We start from the raw sequence: 11640 nt of genomic DNA, 5'->3' as shown, positions 1-11640 counted from the left end.
CGCTTCGTGTGAGACATTTATTGCAAGGTAAGTGAATTTACCATGTATTTATAAAAAAAAAATAATCAACATATGTGTCGTTTACTAAGATAACTAGCGAACAATACGATCATATCCTATGCATTTTCATTTGAATGCTTCATCAGTCGATCGCAGCAAAGCTGCTTCCCAGGTAGCCAAAAACATCTGGCCCAGTACTGGCCCAAATCCGGCAATCCGGAAGAAATGACTCGGCCCGGATCCGGTTGCCGGACCCTTGTGAATTCCGGTAATGAATGACGCGCCAGAATCGGCCCGAATACACTGGCCTGAGTCCGGGTGCCGAAACTGAGCCGACACTGCCGGCATCGGCCCGCAATCGTGCCAGCAGCGATTATACAGTTAGCCGGTACTGGCCCGTGTCCGGCTGCCGAAACTGAACCGAAACTGCCGGCATCGGGCCACAATCACGCCGGCATACATTTTACAGTTAGCAGGCACTGGCCCGAGTGTGGATTCCAAATGGAAATGTATATGAAATACAGACCTATTTATTTAATTATAATGAAATTTAAGCAGTATTAGCTTGTTTGCTAAAGTATATAGCCTACTTGGATAGGTGTAACTGTTCATGTAATTAAATGGTTCCTTAAAAACTACAAAAATGTATTATTCATGATTTCCTCCAGGTTTTTTTTTTTAAATGTTCTTTCCACAAATATCACACACACACATGCCACTCACTCTCACCCCGCCCCCAAGTAAGAATGACACCATATAAATACTGTACGAGAAACGTTTATTGAATTTATTATTGAAAAAATAAAAACATCAACGATCAGGACCTCAAGGTTTCCTAAAGGAGAGACAATAAATGAAAGAGAGAGAGATAAAGAGGGGACACATATTGACACATAGTTAGTAAGGTCTCAGTGATCTCAGTGGTAAATGGAAACAACATTTGGAGCTTACCTTAGGAAGAAATTCTTTTGTTGTAGGACATGCTCTCTTCTTCCACTATGGCACTCTTATAAACTTCTCGGTTTCTCTCTACATCACACTGCTATATTTGCAGAAAATATTTTTAAAAGAAAATTGTCAGTCATATGGGGCAAAAGTTTGCCTATTTAAACATGAAGCTTTGAAAAAAAAAATCACTTTATGTGATTAAACAGTCATCTTATTTAGACTTTTTTTCAGACTTTATTATGTTTAATAATATGTATGTTTAATATATTTAATATATTTAATTTATTATTTAATTTTAACCTAATACAATTTTACAGTTTAAAAATGACAAGAGTCCTATAAAAGTTCGGGCACTCTGTGTGTCACTACTTGGCAATTAACTTATTGGCAAATATCACAGCCTGTGAAACAATGCAGTTTACAGCTATACAAATAATAAGAGTATTTAAAATGTAACATGTAAAAATTTCGGTAGAATTTAAAATAAACACTCACAACACCCTGACTTGGTACAACAAAATTAATCTTAAGATATTATGGACCATCTGATTTGAATTTCCTAAAATAAACCATATACTTACACATGGCAAAATATAAAATTAAATTACTTACATGGCACAGATGCACTTTTTTCAGATGATCTTGACAAATCTGACAAAAAATATGAAAAAGCAATCACAAAAAGATTAGAAGAAGTACAGCAGAAAGGCACACTATTTCACTATTCACTAACACTAATGAATACATGAATAAAAACTGCTGTATACAAATATTGTGAATTAGTTTGATAGTCAGCTGAAAAAAATATACCTGCAAAGCCAAAGGCGCTTAATGCTGTGGAGCCTTTGGGGTTCAGCTGCTACTGACACAAAAACAAGGGGGGAAATGAGTCACACAATGCATATATCTGTACAAATCGAAATGTATTGATTTTTAATAGGTTATTACTTACTCATCAGTGTGTTGAACATGGCAAATCCAAGATGCAGAATGAGTTGATCACTTACAACAATCGGATGACAATCTGACAAAAAAAGAAAGAAAAAGAAATAATGTTTTTATTATTAAAATTAATTATTTTACTTGTATATGACTTTTATTCCCTGTTTATGCAAGCCTAATGTTTTACTTTTATTGTAATTTGTTATTAAAAAAAAAGAATTATTATTCTCATAAGGAGGATAGGCTACATTGGCTTGTTAAGTCTTTCTGTCTCTTGCTCGCTCTATCTCACATACAGCGAGAGAGAGAGAGCGCGCACGTTCAGTGTGTGTCAGTGTCGCGCGCTCTGTCAAATCTGAGACAACACAACTTAAATCTGATAATGTTATTGTTGATAATTGTAAAATTAATATATTTTTTTAACTAACGTTACCTTGACCGACATGAATGTGAGGTTTTCTCAATTCTAGCAGATCTGCGCAAATGACGTCATACAGATAACGGCATTAACGGTCAAGGTGCTGAAGCGGGCCATAAAAAATAAAGATGGGAAGACTCGTTTATATGAACAGTAGTTTTAGACATTGTACATTCAAATAACAGTCTGTTGATTTTACACTTATGTACACAAAAAATACTTTACCTGGAGAAAGCTCTTCCGTCGAGCGATGTCCACTCAACCAAAGGGAGTTCGGCTGTGCGCGTGATGTGAACTGATCGCAGCTTATATAGCCTCTGGTTCCTTCGCGGGCTTCGCACATGAGGTGCAAAATAGTCAAAGTTATATTTATAACAATTTTATTCATTTAATTTTTATCATCTCAGGTGTACATTTAGTTAATTATACCTTGTTATATTTCCCTGACCCCCCCCCCCCCCCAAAAAAAAAAAATAAACACACACACACACACACACACACACACACACACACACACACACACACACACAGAGGAGATTTAAATTAGAGAACAATCTAAATGTAAAGGAATATTAGCTGTGGGTATAGCACTGTCATACTAACTTGTTTTACAAAACCAAGGCATTCTTGACACAATTTTTGGCCTGTAAAAGATTCATTTAAACAGCAATGTTAAATCATGACTTGAAACTAATGTGGCAAATGTTAAAGGTGAGGAGTAATAATCACGCAGAAGAGTTTTCAACAAAAAGGACTTGCTTGCAATGTGCCAGTGTTTTCAGTAAACTCTTTGAGGTACATTTTAGAGCTGTGTAAAGCTTTGAAAATACAGACCCTGTCCCATCATACCAGTGCTTACAGTCCTGCTTATCATTGTCATCCTTATTGCCATCATTATCTCTATCAACATTGTATACCAGTGTCTGTATGCATGACATGGCTGCTGTTCGGAACTCATCAAGGTTGTAACTGTTTTCAGGGGCTTCAGTACCTGACATATATCTTCCAGAACCATCACATCTTGATCAGAGAGTGTGATAAGGTCTTTAGCTTTTTTTTTTAAATGTCTTTTTCTGCAAGTGCAAAATAGATAGCAACTTGTTGCTCTAAATAGCGTGTGATCATTTCATAGCTGGAGTTCCACCTTGTAATGACATCTTGAACCAACGTGTGAGGAGGAAGCTGAAGCATGTCTTGTTTTGTCTTTAAGACGGCTGCTGCAGTGGTGCTTCTGTGGAAAAAAGTGACCACCCTCCTGACTCTGCCCAAAAGACGGGAAATCTGGTTTACTCCCAAACCCTTCTGGGAGGCAAGATTCACAGTGTGGACAAAACATCCAATGTGTGGAGACAATCCAGCTGCATGTGAGGCATTGACAATGTTCTTTGCATTATCAGCTGTCACAGGAATTGTTGTATTTTGTCTGTTCAACTTCCATTCCAGTACCACTTTAGCACTTCTGCTAAATGTTCACTTGTGTGAGCTTCATATATGGGGCCAGTTTGAAGTTTTCATTATTCATTAGGCCAGTCATCATTAATGCAATGCGCTGTGACAGTCATGAAGCTCTGTGTTGCTCTGAAGGTCCAGCAATCTGTAGTCAAGGCTACTAAATGTGCACTGCTATGACCTTCAATAACTTTCTCCTTCACATTATTGTACATGGAGGGTATTACCGTAGCTGTGAGATGCGTTCTACTTGGGATTTCGTAGCGCGGTTCTAGCACGCTAATTAAATGCCTAAACCCAGAGTGTTCTACCACTAAATAAGATGCATGTCCACGGCAATAAATACTCCAACCGCGCTTCTAATTGCCTTTGCACGTGTTGAGTTACTTGGAAGTTTTATTCCAAATGAAGACGGGAGAGTAGTTTGTGTTACACATGTTTTTGTGGTGCCTGTGGAGATGCCCTGCCATGTTAGTCATGCTGCCGGTGGAATAATGTGGTATACGTACATAGCAGAGCTTGCAAACTGTGTTTTTTTTTTTTTTTATGTCGACAACAGGAACGTTGTTAACATAACTCACTGGAAATCCAAAATACTTCCACACCAGCGACTTCAGTGAAAAAGGAAGGGGTTCAAGTGCTGTCGACAGGTCTCCTGCGTCTGCAGTTGCCATCCTATATTTTGGTAGGATGTTGTAGCTGTTAGGTTGACTCGCAGCACTTCAACAAGCTTGTTTTTTTTTTCACTTGGCAAGCCAAGCTGACGTGACTTGGAGGCATGGCAGCATAAACGATTCCATTTTTTGATTCGATAATCGAGATTGAGCATGAATTTCGATTGATTTTTATTTAAAATTGAAATCGTGACAACCTTAATTTACACACACAAGTATATTTCTAAATGGGAATAATGAATATCACACACATTTACAGTTTGATTTTATCTGTTGTCCAGACCATGGTTCACATGGTCGTACTGCCAAGCAACTTCTCCTTCTGGTGAGTTGAAGTACTCTTAGTACAGTTCTTGGATATTTTGTGCCTCCACAGATGCCCGCTGCCCCCTAAAATGTTGAAAACATTGTAGTGTTTGCTCACAATCATGGGCGTCCTCTGTCATCCTGATCCTGGTCATTTGCATTTGGCCGTAAATAATTGCAAAATGCACAAGCAGCTTTTACAACTTAGTCAACAACAGCTGGTTGAACCCGTAAAGTTCTTTGGAAAACCCAGAAGCGTTGGCTGAGGATGCCAAATGCACTTTCAGAGATGCGTCGTGCCTGAGAAAAACGATAATTGAAAACTTTGTCTGTGGGGAGGCGGCATTCAGGGTATGGCCAGAGGAGGAATGACTTCAGTGGAAAAGCTTCATCCGCCACAATGACATGGTTAATTGGTTAATTTTTCCCACCTCAGGAGCACCTCAGAAGTTCTCTTGGTGGTGGAACATTCAGAGTTCCATCTCTGAGTGACTTTCCCAGCACAGAATTGGCAAAAAGGCATATATAGGTATGCCAATTAGGCATTTTGTCAGCAGATGCTGATACCAGTGCCATGCCGGTAATTTCGCCAGTGATAATCGCTTGGGCAAAAAATGTCTTGAAAAATGTATGCACTGTATGCAGAAAAATACAAAGATAATAAAGGCTTTTAATTAAATTCCATTTAAAAGCTTTACTTAGATATTTAAAGGTGCAGTGTGTAATATTTAAGATTATCTCTAGACAGAAATGCAATATCATATACATAACTATGTTTTCAGGGGTGAATAAAGACCTTACTTAATTAACCATTATGTTTTTATTACCTTACAATTACCAGTTTATATCTACATACACCACGGGTCCCCCCACATGGAAGCCGCCATTATGTTTCTACTGTAGCCCTGAACGGACAAACTGCTCTACAGATCGCGTTTCATCACTGCTGTTCTTGGGAAAAAACACTGACACAATGATGAACAAGTAACTGCAATATTCACAATAACATCGTTTTATTGAATTATCAAGTAAATATAATTCTCTTATTTACGTTTTAAAAGAAACTTCATTATTCTTTGCTGTCTGAAACGACGACATCTTAATCGCGTGTCGGTTGCCGTAGTTTCTGTAAAGGGAGGGGTGAGCGGTGGACAGGTTGCAATTCAAAACTTAACCGCTAGATGCCGCAAAAATCTACACACTGCACCTTTAAAACAAAGCCTAAAACATCATGGCTTTTAACTATTGAAGCTAAAATATATTTTTTTCTTATGCAAATACAAACAGTCGACCACAAATCTTGTTAATAAAATATAAAAGATAATGTATTAATAAAAAGGTATCATTTAATAATGACTCAAAGCAAAATGATCATTAACCCTTTAGAATGTACGATCACACCGGTGTGATTTGTCTTGGCTGGTCCCTGGAGCATACGATCACACCGGTGCGATTCGAATGTTTGCCGCATCACGTCATCAGCTGCTGAATTCAAATCTGTTTTGGCGCTTTTGCTGGCTCTGAGCCAGATCGGACGCGCTGAGTGCTTGTCATATTATCACAACTATTCAGTGTTTTCAACCATATAATGCTTATTTTAGGTTTCAGACATTTAAATAGACATAAGTACTAGCAAAACCATACATTTGTGACCCTGGACCACAAAACCAGTCATAAGGTTAAATTTTACAAAACTGAGATATATATACAGCATATGAAAGCTCAATAAATAAGCTTTCTATTGATGTATGGTTTGTTAGGATAGGACAATATTTGGCCGAGATACATCTATTTGAAAATCTGGAATATAAGTGTGCAAAAAATCAAAATACTGAGAAAATCACCTTTAAAGTTGTCCAAATTAATTTCTTAGCAATGCATATTACTAATCAAAAATTACATTTTGATAGGTTTACAGTAGGAATTTTACAAAAAATCTTCATGGAACATGATCTTTACTTAATTTCCTAATGATTTTTGGCATAAAAGAAAAATCAATAATTTTGACTCATACTATGTATTTTTGGCTATTGCTACAAATATACCCCAGCGACTTAAGACTGGTTTTGTGGTCCAGGGTCACATTTATAGTTTGTAAAATACACACTGATGTCTATGGAAGCGGCAATAATGATCCTAGAAATATATTCTGACAGCATAATTTATTGATAACATATACAGATTATGCAGGTAACTATAAAGTTCACTCTCTTTTTCTCCCAGCTCACCAGAGACTTACTTTAATGTCTTTCGGGAGGAGAGGATTCATTTGCGTGTGTTAAATCCATAGACTGTAAAAAATATGGACGTAGTATCCGTGACGTCACCCGTAGGATTCTGAAGCGCTAATTTGAAGCTCATAGTGGGCGGGAGTCGGCCGTCGCCATCTTGGAATCGCGTCATCGCGCGTCACTCCCGGATAATCAAAAAAGGGCAAAAAGGCGGGATGTGGGTTTTTTCTTTTTTCTGCTGTAAATTTGGGCATTTTAACATGGAGTGTCAATGGGATTGACTCCCTTTTGCAGCCAGCCTCAAGCGGCCAGTCGATGAATTGCAGTTTCAGTCACTTCCGTGTTGGTTTCACGAGGGAGACCGGAAGGTTGCCCCTTGGTTAAATCCCACAGCTCGGATTCAGCGCGAACAAACATGGCGGCGCCCATCACCCGGTATAGATGAACTAACGCGGTCATAATAAAAGTATTTGGACTTTTAAATACATTTACTTGCACATATTTCGAAATCGGAATATAAGACATTTAAAAATATGGCGAGCATGCTTGTGAATATTAATAATAAAAAAGGGAAAACGAAATAAAAGCGATTCATGTGTCTTACAGTGCTGTTGTGGCTGCGGTGTGTCACATGACGCGTCGCCATGGAAACAGTAATGCCAAACATTCCAAAATAACGGTCGCCCAAAAAAACTTACTCTTTGGGGTTAGATAGAATATTTTAAACTCACGTGTGAAAACTAATGAGATTGATCTCTCTCCTACTAATTTACAAGTAGGAATGGGTGTAAATATACATGCTAGACCAGTATGTGTAAATCTGCCAGAGATATACACAAAAATCAACTGATTGTTTCTGCATGACTGTGTATAGCAGATGATGCATAAAACTAGGGATGCACCGATACGAATCAGCCGATCATGCTTGCTCGTTTTGTCAGTAAAGCCGGTTCTGTAATCAGCTGTAAATGCCATCAGGTGCGTGATTTCACGTTGAGCCGTATATACTACACACAGCCGTTGTTTACCGACGAGCTGCACAAATCAATGTTCATTATCAGTGTGAATGTGCGCAGCTCGACGTTAAACAACGGCTGTGTGTAGTATATACGGCTCAACGTGAAATCACGCACCTGATGACATTTACCGCTGATTACAGAACCGGCTTTACTGACAATACGCGCAAGTGATCGGCCGATACGGATCGGTGCATCCCTACATAAAACGCTTCCCACATGCGGTGAAATGATACGGTTATAGTCTAGTGTGGATCCTCTAATGTATTTTCAGATATGATGACGGCTTAAATCTCTTGTTGCAGTGTGAACCTTTAAAGTTTCTCTCCAGTGTGGATCCTCTCATATGTTTTCAGATATACTGATTGACTAAATCTCTCGTTGCAGTGTGAATCTTTATAAAGTTTCTATCCAGTGTGGATCTTCTTATGTGTTTTTAAATGTACTGACTGACTAAATCTCCTGTTGCAGTGTGAACACTTATAAGGTTTCTCGCCAGTGTGGATCCTCTCATGTATTTTCAGATATGATGACTGGTTAAATTTCTTGTTGCAGTGTGAACACTCATAAGGTTTCTCTCCAGTGTGGATCCTCTCGTGAATTTTTAGATATGATGACTGGTTAAATTTCTTGTTGCAGTGTGAACACTCATAAGGTTTCTCTCCAGTGTGAATTCTCATGTTTTTTCAGGCATGCCGACTCACTAAATCTCTTATTGCAGTGTGAGCATTTATAAGGTTTCTCTCCAGTGTAGTTCATCTCATGTATTTTCAGGTTTCCTGACTTACTGAATCTCTTGTTACAATGTGAACACTTATAAGATTTCTCTCCAGTGTGAATCCTCTTATGCCGTTTCAAATAAGTTGCTGAAGTAGAAATCTCTTCACAGTTAGAACACATGCATTCTCTGACACCAGTATTTATATTCTCATATACTTGCAACCTTTGTAGACGTCAAAAACTCTTACCACACAAATGGCATGAATGTGGCTTCACCTTTGTATGAACTTTCAAGTGATTCCTCAGACCTGAGGCTGCTAAATACACTTTACCACACTGATCACATGTGTGCTTCTCTCTAGTGTGGATGTTTATGTGCTTCTTAAAGCTTGATGAGCGTGAAAAACTCTTCCCACATTGATCACAAGTAAATGGTTTCTCTCCAGTATGAATTCTAATGTGACGCTCAAGATCTGATTTTTTTGTGAAACTCTTTCCACACTGAGTGCAGCTGCAACATTTCTGCTTTTCTTTTCTTTAAATCTTTCTGTTTGACTTGAGAGCAACTCAAAGCTTTTTCTCCAGTTTTGAAATGATTTTTCTCCTCAGCTTGACTTGATTCTTCATTCTCCTCTTTTTCTTTAATCGACTCTGAAATAAAAGTAAAAATGGTTCATTTTCAGTAACTTGTTATAAGCTGAGAAACATGAACAAACTAACATTTGAGAGCAGTGCCAGTAGGTCCTACAGATGGTGGCACCGGAAGCAGATTTGGTAGAGCTGGTGTGTGATATCAAAAATAAAAATAATTTAAAGGGGTCATATGATGTGGTATCCTTTGGAGTGTTACAAGATGTTTGTGCTGCAAAGCTTAAAGTCTCAAAACCAAAGAGATATTTATTATAAAAGTTAAGACTTAGCCACAACTCCCTAAAACGTTCAAACACATCTCCACTTGTCCACTTCACGGTGTGAGTAGATTAGTGTAACACCACCCATATAAATATGAATATGAAAAGAAAGATGGCGTAACTTGTAACCAACTGTAGTAGTATTGCAGCGCGATGTTGTGGAGACGCAGTGCGTTTCATTGCAAAAGCGAACGTTCTTTGTTTGGACTTTCAAATGAGGACACAACAAGAAATCAGTGTTTAAGTTATATTTACAACACTGTTCTGGAACTGTAAAATGCAAATATTCTAAAGCCTTAAGAAGTGGGCCAATCACAATATTGCAAGGACAGTCTGCGCTTCTGACTGATGGCCTGTAAGAACATTTTCATATTTAAAGAATTCAGTACTGACTATTCAAACGCGAGTTTTAAGCAATGTAGAGTAGAGCTTGATTCTCATTCTATGATCGCAAATGCACACATGGTGTTATGTTTACAATGCGTGACAAAATGCATAAAAAGACAGTATGAGTAATTGTAATCAATCATCAAATTCAAGAATCAATAGCCGTGTTTCCACTGTCGGGCCAAAAGCGGGCGTGCTAGTGCGTGCCAGAGCCAGTCGCGTTTCCACTGTCACTTCCGGGGCCTGATCGTGCCTCGTCGGTGCTTCCTCAGGGCCAATGGCCCGGATTTTTCGGCCCGACGAAAACCTTGGGCCAAAGCAGGCCAGCCGGGGCTTGAGGCGTGGTCAAAGTGAAAGGCGGAGTGTGTCTGCGGTATGCGCATTTCGCTGTATTACTAATACAGGGCTCTTCTATGTATTTGGGCCGATGACAATATACAACGCCAGTTTGACGGCGTCTGCAGAAACTAAGACGTGATAAAATACATATCGTTGCTGGACTCGCAATATCCAGCGCACTACAATGCAAGTTGGAGACAAGTTGAAGAAATTGCGGGTGCACGGCGCAGTACAAAGCCATAAAAACGCACAATGGACAAAGCGGTGCCCAGAGAAGACACTTACATTAGGCAGATATTATATGGAAATGCCGTTTTGATGGGCACATTACTTAAATGGTTATCTGATGGGGCACCTTTTGTGTCCTGTGTAAACCAGGTCCTATTGAGTAATCGTTACACTATTAACTGTTGTTACAGATTTGTGATGAAAACATTTAAATGCCTGTCTGATTAGTATCTACTCGTATTTAAATTTGGAAAAATGCAAATAAGATCTGATGTATAAGTTAATTTACATCGTCCAAAAAAACCCACAGAAACTCACCAACACACCTTGATAAATTGTTAACATACACTGTACCTGTATCTGTACCTAAATAAAAGCATACAAAATTATACTAGAAGTACAACTGTGTAGTTATTTTTCGCAGTAGTGTGTAGATAATATGCAACATTTAGTTTAATGTAATACAAAGTTAGACGAAAGACTTGTGTGTCGGTCATAAAAACAAAGCTTCTTTTCAAGTGATTTATTAATGTAATATATTACAAATATTGCTGCTGCATAAACAACTGTTGCAGAGCACTTCTTGCATCAGAACAGACATCACCAACATTAGACGTTTCTGCATTCGCTGTATCCGGCTTCCACGTCGCTTTATTGTTCTTTTTCGCCTTGCAGCTAATATAAGCTTTCGCCTTAAACGCTGCTGAGCCTCCGTCTTTGCGTCTTGTTTTCGCTGCCTCATCTTCCACCAAGAAAACACCGAAAGGAGCAAACAGCCGCTTCGGCTCTCTTCCTTCGATAATCACACTACGGTGACTTACTTTCAATCTCCCCGCTGAAAGGGGAGAGGTTTCGTGACGTTTGATTCAAAGAGGTGTGTAAAGGGCGGGCTTTAGGTTTGCACAGCGAGGCTACTGGCTCGATAGTGGAAACGCAGCTTACTTTTGGTCTTGGTGCTTGCGAATCGACGCCATTGGCCCCGCCCGGCACGCTCTTAGCACTGGCTCGCACTGGCCCGACAGTGGAAAAGCGGCTAATATAAACAATAAGGTATGCAACAAAAGCCTCATT

The 11640-nt window shown here is 38.9% G+C and overlaps 1 long non-coding RNA gene across 1 annotated transcript; it reads right to left on the bottom strand.

The window, feature by feature from the left end:
- Positions 1–944: 944 nt before the first annotated feature.
- On the bottom strand, positions 945–1974 carry LOC141339984 (uncharacterized). Its single transcript, XR_012356540.1, has 4 exons — positions 1901–1974; positions 1759–1807; positions 1561–1599; positions 945–1042 (listed from the first exon to the last, which is right to left on the bottom strand). It is a non-coding gene; the product is annotated as an uncharacterized lncRNA (long non-coding RNA).
- Positions 1975–11640: the final 9666 nt, after the last annotated feature.

The sequence above is a fragment of the Garra rufa genome, chromosome 1 (assembly GCF_049309525.1).
Source record: "Garra rufa chromosome 1, GarRuf1.0, whole genome shotgun sequence".
NCBI lineage: Eukaryota > Metazoa > Chordata > Actinopteri > Cypriniformes > Cyprinidae > Garra > Garra rufa.
This window is presented reverse-complemented; position numbering and strand designations above follow the sequence as displayed.